Below are 15,741 nucleotides of genomic sequence, written 5' to 3'. Positions count from 1 at the left end.
AGGAGGAATTTGAAAATGGCTTCTGAAAGGAATACAGTATGATGCATTTGATAGGAGTACTTTCAGAATCTGATTTCTTGACTAACATCAGAGGGAGGCATTGGTTGACCTAAACTTAATGACTTCTTCTACAATACCAAGACAAAGGAAGAACAAAATATAACTAGAAAAGTAAAGCTAGATGGTGAGATATTTTTTCCATTTCTGCTTTAAATTCACCACAGTGTAGCTAAAACGAGGGCTGTATTGCAATTTGGACTACAAGGTAATCCACAGCTTATAACCTTGAAACAGACATATCTTTCTTCAACTTTAGAGGCAGGGTTTGCTTAATGGCTTCCAGGTGACTGGAATTTATGCACTGGAAATCTGTACATGAAAGATCCACAAGGTAAAGAGAGACTTTTTGTGAAGTCAGATTAGATGGATACCCCCAACAACTGAATGAGACTTTTGGGCAGAACTACAACACCTGAATTACACAGTTGGAAACTTGGTCCCAGGAATTTCAGTTACTCCTGTGAATGTAATCTCATTATTACTGTGTCTTTTCAGCTCTGGGAGAATTCTGTTACACGCCAAAAAAAAAAAAAAAAAAAAAAGTGCAAAAACATCCCAAGTCTGCTATGCAAACACAGATCAAAACTACAAAGAACTTTTTTTTTTTTTAAAGAATGATAGTTAATAGTTAAGGGGAAAGAAGAAAATAACACAAATTGTTTGTATTTTCAGTACTGCACCTATTATTGGTGTATTCCTACAATCACAGAGGATCTAATAAAGGTATACATTTTTTAAGTGGTGGTAAAATATTAACAGATTCAATCAGGAGAAGATTATACTCCTTCTCTTATTTGTTCAACCCCAGCATCCGCTCCGCACTTCCAGCCTGCTTCCAAAAGGTCGTTTCATCAATGTCTCCTAGGGACAGGGCTGAACTTTGTCCTGGTCACCATCATAGCTGCAGCAGTTCTGGAACCTAGATCTAATTTAAGTAAGAACCACACAGGCTCTGGCTTCCCCAGGGGCTGCCAGGCAGGGCCAGTAACGCAGCACAGAACTGTGGGAGTGTGAAACCCATGAGGCAAACCCTGAACCAAGCAAGAGAGCTGACGTGAAGTAATGGCCGTATGACTAGCTGGATCCTCCTTCTCTCCCACCCTAATGAACAACTCCGGATGCAGTAATTTCATAATCCTCTCCAGAGATGTTCTGTGTGCCTGTATTCCCTTGTTATTACCTTGTGAATTTGTGGTCTTCATACTTGTTCACAAACTTCTATTTCTTTCTTTCTTTCTCTCGAGTATCCCTCATACTTTATCTCAGTCCTGTCACCCTGGTAATGCAGTGATCCTCCCACCACTAGCCACCATCCCCACACAAACAAACAAACATAAGCTACACCTCTGGCTGGATTGAAAAAAAAAAAAAAAGTCTGGGCCAAGACAACTGGTTATAACAGTGACCTTATAAATAAACCCTCAGAATGAGAGTTTAGGCTTACATTCTTATCGATCTGAAGTCAACAGAGATACATATGTTATGTGTGGATAATTAGGTTGAGTAATACTCCCTGGCATTCACTGGAATCATATTTACTAAGGCTTTCAGCAGTGTTTAATTAGGCAGACGCTCAGCTGCAAGGTAAGGAGTGGGGAAGGGACTGAACTTGATTAGGGTAAAGCTGAGGATAATCATAAGACATGTTATGTGATGTGTCTGCTTTCACCAGATGTGGAGACCTTGCAAGTGTGCAAGCACAAAGGCTTGCATGTACACATGCATGCACACACATATGCCTGCACGCATATACAGGACTAGGAAGGATTGTCCCTAATATTAAGCATGCTATGAAAAACTCCAGAATTCTTTGGTAATATTAGAAGAAATTCTTAACAATTTCAGCTACAAGGGAGATTTGCCAAAAACCAGAGAACGGTTATAAGGCTGTGAATGCTGCAATGAAGTCTAAATAAGTGGATGTAATACACCTGGACTATTATTAAGGAAGCATGGGACCTTGAGACCCATAGGGATATTTGTGTGAATGGGATTAAAAGTATCGAACACGCATATTTTCTTGAATCCTGCTGCACTGAGAAGCAGTACTCTCCTCTTTTGCTAAGAAAGGCCTCATGCAATGACCTGGTCTATAGCAAATGCCTCATGGACCTCTAGTTCTCCACTGATTTCCTGCCACTGTAGGTTTAAAAGGGTCAGACTCAGCACAAATTGAGTGAGGAAATGCAAGACTATAAACCAAGAAATTTCAGGAGCTAGTAAATATAGCAGCAAGAAAAAAAGGGGCCTGGAGAGTTTAGCCTGGGGGAATGGGATGGTAAATAAGAAGAGGGCTGAGGTTCTGTCTGCCTTATGACTTGGGTCATAGGACAGTACTTGATGGTACTCTAGGAATCCATGGAAGATCTCGATGCCACATAAATCAAAGGTTCTGAATCAAAGCCAAGCAGCACAACATGTATTCTCTAGGGAACAGAGCCTAAAACATAGTTTATACATGGGACTTTTTGGTTTCCTGTGGATTAAATTAACCATTCTTGGATTGCTTTTACAACTACACAACTTATTCAGACTTTTGCAGCCAATCTTTTTCTCCAATAAATTTTTGGGAAGATTTTTAACCATAGTCAGAATCATTTTAGAGTAGAGGTATTACTGATAACATTAAGCCTGAGCCAAATAAATCATTTGAGCCTGTAGATGAATATGATAAATCAATAAAACCTTAGGTTTAGTAAATCAGAATATTACTTTATGACTTTTAACCTAAAGCATGTAAGGCTTTACTAAATGTCATATTGTATCTAAGTAAAAAGAGCAATGTCTCTTTAGAAACTCTCCTATTGATTCATTCACATCAGTAAACATCTGACTTAGCATGTACCAGCACAATTCAAGGCCTTGGTATTATAGTGAAATACAGCACAGACATTATCACTTCCATTTTGGAAGTCAAAGCACACTGCCAAGACACACAATTCACATAGTAGTAACATGAAAATATGTCACCCAGAGCGATGCAAGAAATACTGCATCTTGGATATTAAATCTTATCAAACACACAATGAATAAATGACTTCGGAGAATGATCAGTTTGATGAAAAATAAAATTAAAATGGTCTGACTGTGAAGTATATGGAAAGAGATGTGCTTCAACTAGAGAGATCAGCTGAGAGCCAGGTCAGCTCATTTGAGAAGACCTAGCAACAGGGAGATATAGGGAAGAACATTCTGAGCATAATTAATTGCCAGTGTAAAGGTCAGGATAAGTTTGGAGTGTTTGAAGGTCAAGCATAAAAAGTAATGGTATTGCAGGGGCACCCGGGTGGCTCAGTCTGTTAAGCATCCAACTTCAGCTCAGGTCATGATCTCACAGTCCGTGAGTTTGAGATCCATGTTGGGCTCTGTGCTGACAGAGCCTGGAGCCAGCTTTGAATTCTGTGTCTCCTTCTCTCTCTGCCCCTTCCCCACTTGCACTCTATCTCTCTCAAAAATAAATAAATATTAAAAAAAAAAAAGTAATGATTGCAGATTGGGAACCAGGTGACAGTACTGCTATATGAAGAGAAGAGGAGGAGGTAAGGCCTTATATGTCACAGAGAGAGACTGGCACTTTATTCTAATTGCCATGGAAATCCACTGGTGTGTGTGTGTATATATATACACACACACACACACACACACACACACACACACACACACATATATATATATATATATATATATATATATATCTTTTTTTTTTTTTAACTTTATTTTTGAGAGACAGAGCATGAGCGGGGGGTGGGGGGGGCTGAAGAGGGAGACACAGAATCTGAAGCAGGCTCCAGGCTCTGAGCCATCAGCACAGAGCCTGACGTGGGGCTCGAACTCATGAAATGTGAGATCATGCCAAGCCAAAGTCGGACGCCCAACCGACTGAACCACCCAGGCGCCCCGGTATATTTTAAGCATATAAGAAACATGATCTGATTTGTACTATAAAATTGTCACCCTGTTTGCAATGAGGAGAGGAAGCTGTAGGGCAGTATGAGTAGAAGAAGACTGTATAGGAAGGCTGACTCACAGTTGTCAGTCATCAGCAACTGGCTGGTGAAACCATTTTGAGATGGAGAAGGCCAAAGGAAGATGGAACAGGTCAGGAACTGGATTCTCTCCTAGATCCCTCCCCAAGTAATGCAGCCCTGCCAAACCTGGATTTCAGCCCCGTGTGAAGAACTCTAAGATAATAAAGTTGTGTTTTTTAAGTCACTAAGTCTTTTTTTGATTGAGATATAATTGATACATAACATTTCATTCATTTCGGGTACACACCATGATTGAATTTTAAGTCACTAAGTTTTGGTAGTTTGTTAGAATGACAGTAGAAAACTATTACAGTCATGCTTTCTAAAACTGCAGTCTCCCCCCTAAAACCTCATATTTGGTGTTTTCTGCTTTATTTTTCCCACAGGACTTATACTCTTCTGAAACTATATATATTTTTTTTTAATATTTATTTTGAGAGAAAGAGAGAGAGCAGGGCAGGGGAGGGGCAGACAGAGAGGGAGAGAGAGAATCACAAGCAGACTTCATGCTGTTAGCACAGGGCCCCACGCAGGGCTCTTCTGATACTATTTTTACTTATTAAATTATATTTATCACTAGATTATAGATTATATAAGGCAGGAATTTCTGTGTCTTTTTTTAAATTTTTATCTCTACCCCAATAATCTTGAAGAGCACTTAGTGCACAGGAGCTCCTAAATTAATATTGTTTCAAATAACTAACAAATTAGGAAATCCAATCAGGTTTTCACTGACTTAAGTAAAATTATTCTAGCTCTGACATCCCCATGGCAGAAAATCAATGGATACAATTTTTTTCCTTTTTTGAAAGAGAGAGTGTGCACTCACAAGCACAAACAGGGGAGGGGCAGAAGAAAAGGAGAAGAGAGAGACAGAGAGAGAGAGAGAGAGAGAGAGAGAGAGAGAGAATCTTAAGCAGGCTTCATATTCACCATGGTGCCTGATGTGGGGCTCAATCTCATGACCTGAGATGATGACCTAAGCCGAAATCAAGAGTGGGGTGCTTAACTGACTGAGCCACCCAGGAGGCCCATTGGACACTTTTATATCCTTATCTTTCTTGACCACCTAGAAGTCAAACTTCACACCAGAGAACCATGTTTATGTTACCGAAACACTTTTGCATCATCTTCCATGACACCACATTTTCCTAGAATTCTTCACTTTCTTTACCAAAAATCTTCAAGTAAAATGTCCTTCAGGCCCCAATGTAGGCTCTCATCTCTTTGTATACATGCTCATTTTTGGTAATCTCATTGATCCCTATTTTAATAATAACACCTACCTATATGGTAACCACCAAATGTACCTGTGTAGTCCACACCTGCTTTCTGGACTTCAGACATCCAAATCCAAATGTGTACTAAAGATTCCTTTGGTCGGTCACAGGAAGACATGTCAAAGGATCCTGTCCAATCCCAAATCTGATTATCTTCTTGGGTGGATGGAGAAAAATTTTACATATTCACTGCAAAGTTTATAAACCACTATTTATATCTGCAATCACCATGGGCATTTTATATTTATACTGTAGTAACATAATTTTCAGTGGAAAATCAAAAGCTTGTAAGGTGCTAGAGTCATGTGGGTTTAACATCATTCTGATAAGGGAGTAAAAAAGTATCCTTTCCTTCAAACACACAGTTCTCTTTACATTGTTTAGAATAAAGGACATTTCACCACTTCTGTCTTAGAATACTCACCGCTCGTAGACATGGAGAGAAAGGAAGGGAAGTTAGGCTCAATTAACCTATTCTCTGTCAGTCATATACTTTTATCGAAACTGTCAGTTAAGGCAATTTTTCTTTTTGGCTTCCAGCTCTCCTACCTTGGCTTACCTTCCTGGTTAAATGATTATCAGTTCTTCAGAAACCACCTGTCACTGGTGTCAGGTTATGTAGTGAACTACTAACTGAGGCAGCTTGCTGGTGGAATGCTCCTAATACTGGACTCATTTAGAGGGAAAATTAATTGTATTCCTTAATATGAAGAATTGGTGAAATGGAAACAATACTGATATATAATAAAATAATTTATAAATCAGAACATGCACCAAATATCATAGGCTATCTCCCACATCTCAGTTTCGGAGGAAATAAATGAAAACTAAATTGGTAAATTACTTACTTCTGGTCACATTGTTAGACAAGTGAAATTTCAACTAAATTTTCCTGACTTTTTATAAAGTGATTTTTCCAGCAAACTATTATTTTGTTCCTTCAGAGCTCTGGGGAAAGAAGTCACCTCTATTCAAGCATGGGACTATTGGTATTATAGTAAAAACAATCATAGTGCTTATCAAACACTATGTGCCAGACTTTGTGCTTCAAACTCCATGTTTGATATAATTTCTTTAATAAAACATATTACTTTAATATTTTTGTTTCAGAGATGATAAAAAAAGCACTAAGAGATGAAATAATCTTTCAACAATCATTCAACAATCGTAGTAAATGGCTGAGATATATCTTGACAGGGTGACATTCTCAAAAGGAGTACATCCTATGAGCAATATGGTCAGTGGGGCCGTCGTGTTGGTTACTAGGATTCTAAGTTGAGATGCAGAGAATTCAAGCTCCCTATCCTATAAAGAAAATCATAAATACTTGCAATGTAGGTATTTACTCTAGGGATAATCAAGGGTTTTGCCAACCCATACTGCATGTCCTAGATCATACAAGCAATTCTACAGGGGGGAAATGAAGAGTTTAGGAGAAGAGTGTGTGTGTGTGTGTGTGGTGGGGGGTGGGGTGTCATGGATCTAGTAAGAAGCATCTTAGCTTTTCCCTCCTATCCTTTGTCTTTGCTAAGATATGTATGGTCCTCAAGATTGAAATTACCTATCATGTTTTCTCTTAACTCTCCTTAACCAAACACATTAAACAACGTAAAGCCTGTAAGACAGAATAAGCTTCCTTCGACTCCAAGGTGAAACAGGAGGAATCATTAAAAAATAACACTGAGATCGACTGATCTATCCATCTTGCTCTCTCTATCCCATACTGAAACCTGGAGAGTTTGTGGAGGTGTGAGTAAAAATCTGAATATGAGACTGACATTTTGAACCAGATACTAGATGATACATTCTGAGATACTATAATCAAATATAATCTGAAGCTTGTGAAATCTTCCCAAAATGATAGTGAAACATCACCATTACCATATTATGATCCACAAAACGTTACAGGGTGGTGATGAGATAAGGAGCTCATGCCAGAATGTAAATAAGCATACTGGGATTTGTTTGTTTGTTTGCGTTAATGTGTTAGTCAAAGTCATATTAAAACAACAAAAATTAGGGGCACGTGGGTGGCTCAGTCAGTTAAGCACCTGACTCTTGATCTCAACTCAGGTCATAATCTCATGGTTTGTAAGTTCGAGCCACACGTCGGTCTTTGCACTGACAACACAGAGCCTGATTGGGATTCTGTCTCTCCCTTTCTCTGTCCCTCCCCCACTCGCTCTCTCTCTAGCTCTCTAAAAATAAATAAGTAAAAATTCACAAAAAATTAGTATAGCAAAGCTTTAATAATAAGAAAAAAATAGTTATGCCCATACCTTTGCATACGTATGGCAATTGGGTACATTGGTTTATTTTCTGCAATGCTGGTGGTTACTTTAACATTTTTGCATATATTGTATATATTTGCATGTGTATATATATACATATACCTATGTGTGTGCAAAATTCCAGAACCTTTAATGGAAACACACATACATTTGAATGGGAACTATGGTTTAGGAAACAAGTGGCTGGAAAATATAAAATATTATATACACGTTTCATTTTTATTTAAGATTTCCTGGAGTCCCTGTATCTCTTACTTTCTACACATATGTTATTTTATCATTTTTTAAAAATTTTGGCATATTTTACCAAATTTATTTCCCAATAAATCTATTATGATATTTTAAATTTGGAAATCATGCTTTCTTGTTCCCAAATACATCTCTTCTATTATTTCATTTTCATATGATTCTTTTCACTATGAATCCAAGATATTTGCAAATTTTCTAATATTTGGAGTTATTAAATTTAAAAAAAAGAATTACCTTCTACTCATCATATATCTATTTTTTAAAGTCAACTTTCCTGTAGCTTTAATATTGGTATTTTGCCTTCAATTTTAGACTTTTTCAAATACATCATAAATGTTTTTGTGTTTCTATGGCTCTTAGAAAACTACTGGTACATGGCAAGTAGTAAATAAGGAATCCTTTAAAATTACTAATTTTTTTGTAATAACAAGAAAAGCCTAGCTACACAGAGATTATCCTTTACAGTAAACATAAGAAGAACTGCCCCATATATTAAGGGCTATCCAAATGTCAGAATAAGAAAGGCTATTCTTAAACCAGCTACACTCATATTAACTATCCACTCTTTCTTCTGAGAGATTATATAATACATCAGAAAAGGATCCTACTTTTTTCCTTGTGGTAGGCAAATTCCTGGCCGCCCTGCAATCTCTAAATAAAGGCAGGGGTGGGAAGTGCGAATGCATAATACACTGTTATATAAATGACATTCAAGTCTTCAGTTAGTACTTCTGATTCCTGCCTCCACCTCTCACTCCTTCCTTCAGATATACCTGCTGTCTCCAAGTCCAGAATCCCTTTGGTTCCCAAAGCAGCTCAACTTTTGTTCTTCTCAGTACCCTCCATGTGTGGACAAGCTGTGATGTTCTCTGCTTCATCAATAAATAATCTACCATCCAGTTTTCAAGTTGCAGAAATTGGTTAAAAGTTTTCATATGTTGAGATACTCCTTTAAATGCTATGAAATTATGCTTCTTAATTCCTATACTATTGATTTGGAGGTCACTCTAAGTATATTTATGCCTTTAACTGTTTATCATTTTTGCAGCTTCCAACCCAATTCTAACCCAGATTGTGGAGTCCTGGAAGGAGCATCTCTGCAAATCTTACAGAATGAATGAATGAATGAATGAATGAAGTTAGATGAACTAACTTCAAAATTGCAACTTTTTTAATCCGTTGAAGGGAAGAAGTCACAAAGCAACCAGCTAGTATGAAATCTTTGAGAGAGAGTACATGCAGAGAGAGAGAGAGAGTACATGCAGAGAACGAAGAATGTAGGGACTTAGTCATCTCGGGCAGATACAAAGGTGAGTTTAGTTAGAATAATTATAAGTGATGAAAGCTGTGTGTGGGCTGGAAAGACAGTTGAAACTTCCGGGAGGTCTATGTCCTCTTGCATAATTTCACCATGAACTCTACCGGTGCTCACAGAAAAGACTGGGAGGAGGGGGAGCGACCTAAGAAGCACCCACAAGGTGCAGACCTGGCCTAGGATTAAGCAGCTGTGCAGATGGGGAAAGAAACCCATTCGGACCCTCTTCTCTACCCGCTCCTGAACAAAACCCACACTCTTTGGGAATGAATGGCAACTAAAAGCTGCAATCCCTAGGGCATTGTGATGAAAACTCATCACAAATCAGAGCTAAAAACAAAAGAAAAAAAAAAAAAGAACAAAAAAAACAAACTCTACACACTGGCAATTGCCAGAAGTGAGCTCCGTAGGGCGTAGGGTATTGAGTACACTTACCTTGATGAGCACTGGGAAATGTATAGGGTCGATGAATCATTATATTGTACACCTAAAACTAACATAATACTGTATGTTTATACTTAAAAACAAGCGAACACTATTTTTTGGAGTAGTTGGATTATGCCTTAGGCCCACAGTAGAGTCAGGGAAGGGGCAGATGACCCAAGAGACTATACCCTCACACCCACGGCCCAGAGTGAGGCTTAATTAAAACATCAGAGAATGTGCCACTAAGACTACACCACGCCAGTAAGTGAAGAAGCTTCAATTAACAAGTAATTACCGAATATTGTTGGAAGGGAGGTAAGAGAAGAAAAGAGCACACAGAGACTCTGAAGCACGTCACAAGGGAGTAGAACTCTGCACTGGAGACACACCACTTTAGAAAACCAGCCCCATCCTTTTATTTTTGTTTGATTTAAAAAAATTTATTATTTTTGAGAGAGAGAGAGAGAGAGACAGACAAAGCATAAGGGAGGGAGGGGGAGAGAGAGAGGGAGACACAGAATCTGCAGCAGGCTCCAGGCTCCCAGCTGTCAGCACGGAGCCTGACAAGGGGCTCAAACCCACAAACCGTGAGATCATGACCTAAGCTAAAGTCAGATACTTAACCGACTGAGCCTCCCACGTGCCCCAAACCAGCTCCATTCTATACACAAAGCATTTCTACAGCAATATGAAGGCTGTGCTACACTGAGGATAACCACAGCAACAACTCTACAAATCCAGCCCAGCTCTTAACTATGCATGACTTGATCTTTGTATTAAAGGCCTAGCCGAGAGTTGTGCCCATTTCCAAGTATATTATTCACCTCAGTTTTTCTCACCTTCATATGAAGTCTTCATGAACAGGATATAGTTTGTATATGTAAATGTAAGAATAAACACACTAAGAATAGGCAAAGTAATAATCAGACTCAGACTCAGATATGACACAGAGGTTGGAAATGTCTGACAGGGAATTTTAAATCACTGTAATAAATGTTAATTAATATGCCAGGTGGAAGGGGAGAATTGGCAGACAGAAGCAATATAGCAAAACCAGAAATGAGACATTCTTGACTGTTCCTTTCCCTGATGTGTCAATCCAGGGAATGAAAAGAAACTTGACCCTGGATTAGCTTCATCCTGAAATTTTCCTTCCACCAAGTCCTTCCAAGGTAGGACCAGCTGCCCATTCTAAGCTCAGAGTAGCTTCTTCAGTCATAATTAGCCTCACCCGGCTTGTCAGGACACAAATCCTGACCCTTCAGATTGGGCCTGGCTGTTCTTTTTTTTTTTTTTTTTTTTTAATGTTTATTTACTTTTGAGAATGAGAGACAGAGAGAGAGAGAGAGACAGACAGAGAGAGAGAGACAGAGCAGGGGAGGAGCAGAGAGAGAGGGAGACACAGAATCTGAAAAGGCTCCAGGCTCTGAGCTGTCAGCACAGAGCCCGACACAGGGCTCGAACTCACAAACCGTGAGATCATGACCTGAGCTGAAGCCAGACTCTCAACTGACTGAGCCACCCAGGCGCCCCAGGCCTGGCTGTTCTATTTTGTACCACTTACTGGAGAATAGTGTCACCTTCTTAGGAGGTTGTAGTTCCTGCTCTAGGTTCCCATCCTCTCCCTGTGAGGGCCAAACTAACTCTGTATGTAGTCACACACACACACACACACACACACACACACACACACACACACACACACACACACATATATATATATAGCGGCACAGCAAGATGTAATTAAGGGCTTTGAACTTGGCTGCCCCGGGAAATAAGTAGGGGTAGACAGAACTGTCTTTCCTTCTGGGATGTCTCCATGTATCCCTACCTTTCCATGCCCCACCCTACTCCCATCAAAAAGTATAAAAACAAACAGAAACAAAACCCACAGGATGCTTTTTCCTGTCCATTGCTTTGTCTTTTCATAAACACTTAATAAAAAAAGAAAAAGTTCTAATTAAAAAGCTGAGCAACATGTAAGATCATAGTTTCAGCAGAGGGATAACAACTATATGAAAGATCAAACAGAAATGGTAGTAAACAGCAATTGAGAGGTGCCTGGATGGCTCCATTGGTTAAGCATCTAACTCTTGATTTCGTCTCAGATAGTTATCTCTCAGATGAGATCAAGCTGCATGACCAGATGTGCTCTGAGTGTGGAGTCTGATTGGGATTCTCTCTCACCCTCTCTCAAGATAAACAAACAAACAAAAAAGAAAACAGCAATTGAAACGAGGAATGACTCTGATAGGTTCATCAAAAAAAATTTTTTTTATTTATTTTAAGAGAGGGAGCAAGCACATGTGTGTGCACGACTGACAAGGGCTCCCATCCATGAACCCTGAGATCATGGCCTAAGATGAAATCAAAAGCTGGGTCCTTCAAAGACTGAGCCAACGAGGCACCTCCTGCTCATCAAAAATTTGATGCACCCGAAGAAAGACTGAATTTAAAGAGAGGTCAATAGAAATTATGTAAATTGAAACACAAAGAGAAAAATAAAAAACAGAAAGTTCAAGAGCTGTGGAACAACATTATGTGTTCTAACTTAAATGCAACTGATATCCCAAAAGTAGAAAAGAGACTAGAGAAAGAATATTAAAAAAAAAAACAAAAACACGCAGAACTTTCCAGAATTAATGAGACGACATAGCACATATCCAAGAAGCTTAGAGAACATTAAGCAGGGACAAATATCTTAAGTGTATCATATTTAAATGGTAAGGACCAAAGACAGAAAATCTTAAGGTAACCAGAGAAAAAGAAACATAAAGAGAGGATCAAATATAAAAATGTCAGAAATTATGCAATCCAAAGATAATAGAGAAATATTTTAAAATGCTGATAAAAAGCAACTCAATTTTCCAATCCCCAAATCTATAATTTCAACCATGAAACCTATATCCAGAGAAAAGATCTTTAAAGATTAAAGGGCAATAAAGTCTTCTTCAGAGAAACAAAAACTCACAGAATAGACTACCAGCTGACTTTCTCTACAAAAATGTTAAAAAAGGTTCTTTAAGCAAAAACAATATGATGTCCGATTAAGATGTGGATCTACAAAGAAATGAAGAGCTCTGGAATGAAATAAATGAAGGCTAAAGAATTATTTGTCTTTTAAACTATTAAATATAACTGTTTGCATGTTCACAAGGTAAATAAGTACAGGCCATGACAAAAACATCAAAGAGATGGGAAAGAGGACTGATAACATACTATGGTAGGTTCTTTCACTAAATATAAAGCAGTAGAATATTGAGGGTAGACTCTGATTATACTAAGATGTACACTGTAAATGCTCAACCACCAAACTTTAAGTCAGTAGAGTTCATTAAGTGAGATAATGCCCAATAGCACTGGAAAATGCATAAAAAGAAAAAAAAACAAGAATTGATGCAACATGTATAAAAAAGCCAACACAACAGTCGATTTAATATAACCATATTACAAATAACAATAAAAATAAGTGATTCTTGTTTGTGAATGACTTTCTTCACTTAGCTTATGTTCTTAAGGTCCATCCATGTTGCTGCATATGGCAGAATCGCCTTCATTAAGGCTGGATGGTATTCCATTATGTATATACATTGCACTTTCCTTATCCATTCATGGGTTGATGAACATTTAGGTTGTTTGCATTTCTTAGCTATTGTGAATAACGCTGCAATGAATATGGGAGTACAGGTGTCTCTGAGGTATCTAAAATAGTAGAATTCATAGAATCAAATAGTGAAATGGTGGTTGCCAGGGCCTAGGAGTAGGAGGAAACAGTCATCAGACACAAAGTTTCAGTTAAACAAGACCAGTAAGCTCTAGAGATTTACAACATTGCATCTATAGTCAATAATAAGGTACACTCAATATTTTGTTAAGGAAATAGATCTCATGTTAAGTATTCTTATCACAAAATTAAATGTAAAAAAGTAAATGAGTCTAATACTTCATGTAAAAGATTATCAGATTTGATTAACAAAAAAGAGCCAACTGTATGCTATCTAAGAGAAACTCACTTGAAATGTAAAATTTTAAAGATGGGAAAAGATGCATCATGCAAACACACACACAAAACTAATAGCAATACTGACATCCAAAGAGTTGGAATTCATAACAAGGAACACTTCGAGGGATAAGGAGAAAGATTAAATAAGGATAAAGGAGACTACATCTCTACGAAGACCTATGAATCCTAAATGTGTATGCATTTAAAAAATACATATGGGGGCACCTGGGTGGCTCAGTTGGTTAGGCAATCGACTTCAGCTCAGGTCATGATCTCACCTTACCAGAGTTCAAGCCCCGCATCAGGCTCTGTGCTGACAGCTCAGAGCCTACAGCTTGCTTCAGATTCTGTGTCTCCCTCTGTCTCTGCCCTTCCCCCGCCGCTTGTGCTCTGTCTCTCAAAAATAAATAAACAATATTTTTTTTAAAAAATACATATAAAAGAGTATCAAAATTTGTGAAGCACAAAGCTCTTAGAAATTAAAGGAAAAACAGATAAATCCACAATTACATGCAGAGACTTCAGCATTATCCTTTTCAGTCATCAACAGAATAGGCAGATGATTGGAAAACAAAACAAAACAAAGAAAAAAACAAAAACAAAAACTAAACCAGACCATCAACTAGACCTGACTGTTACAAAATGCTTCTTTCTCAAACAGCATACAGCAACTTCTTTTAAAGTGAACATAAAACAAAGAACATTTTCTAAAGAAAGTTCATATTCTAAGACAAATACACAAATACTAAACAAATTTAAAATAAAACAAATCAAGCAAATATGTTCTTTGACATATAACAGAATCAAGCTAGAAATAAATAGCAAACACATATCCATAAACCATAAAAATTAAATAGCATATTTTGGAGATATCAAATCATTTTTTTCTAACTTCATTAATTTCTAGTTTCTAGAAATGTATCTGGAAATGTATCTAAATATCCAAAAGCTATGAACATACATCTAAACAACCATTAGATCAAAGAGGGATTCTCAAAGAACATTTTAAAACATATTTAAACTGAACAAAAATGAAAATGCAACGTATAAAACTTTGCAGCTAAATCCTTGTTGTGTGCAGATAAATGTGCATGTTTATGTATGTTTGTGAGGTATAATAATAATATACAACTAAAATTAAAAACATTTGTTTTACCCTTCATTTCTTTAGGAATTACTTGATCTTTTATTTTAATGTCATAACATTAATGAATGGTTGATATTCCAGATAAAATGCACACTTGCACATGTGTATTGTGTGTTCGCACTGACTAAATTATGATTACTAAAGGGCTTTCAGTTTTTTCCTGTGCATTTATTACATTAAAACCTTGATATGCATTCAGCACTTCTTTTAACCATATATTTCTTACTCTTTAACTATTAAATATGTATACGACACAAAATTTTACACAAATTATATTTCCTGACAGTGAGGCCCATTATCATTAAAATGAAAACAAAAGTTAAATGTTCCTCTTTAGAATAGAGTAATCCTTAAAACAAAAGAATACATTCTAAAAGTTTTTTTTAACATATTCTGTTAATGTTTTATTTTATTTTCGAGAGAGAGCGTAAGCAGGGGAGGGCAGAGAGAGAGAAAGACACAGAATCAGAAGCAGGCTCCAGACACCGAGCGTGTCTGCACAGAGCCAGATTTGGGGCTCGAACCCACGAACCGTGAGATCATGACATGAGCCGAAGTTGGACGCTTAACCAACTGAGCCACCTAGGCGCCCCCTAAAAGTTTTTTTTATTAAACTCAAAGATTCTATAATTAATTTTATTGAGAATGGTTGTTTTCATGCTTGAAATGCTCATGATGAACTAATAGTGAATAGAATATCTTTTCTCCTGTATGGAATAAACTGTGATCACATTTGATCAGGCATATACTTTGATGTGAAAATTCTGGAACAAGTAGAAACTAGAAATTAATGAGGTTAGAAAAAAAATGATTTGCTATCTCCAAAATATTACGCTAAGATATTTAATTTTTATGGTTGAATTGCAACATACATTATAAAATAAATAGCAGGTGGAAGGATGGCTAGTCCAATAAAAGCTGTGGGAAAAAAGAAGCATTTAG

Source organism: Panthera leo, chromosome A1, assembly GCF_018350215.1.
Source record: "Panthera leo isolate Ple1 chromosome A1, P.leo_Ple1_pat1.1, whole genome shotgun sequence".
Classification (NCBI taxonomy): Eukaryota; Metazoa; Chordata; class Mammalia; order Carnivora; family Felidae; genus Panthera; species Panthera leo.
This window is presented reverse-complemented; position numbering follows the sequence as displayed.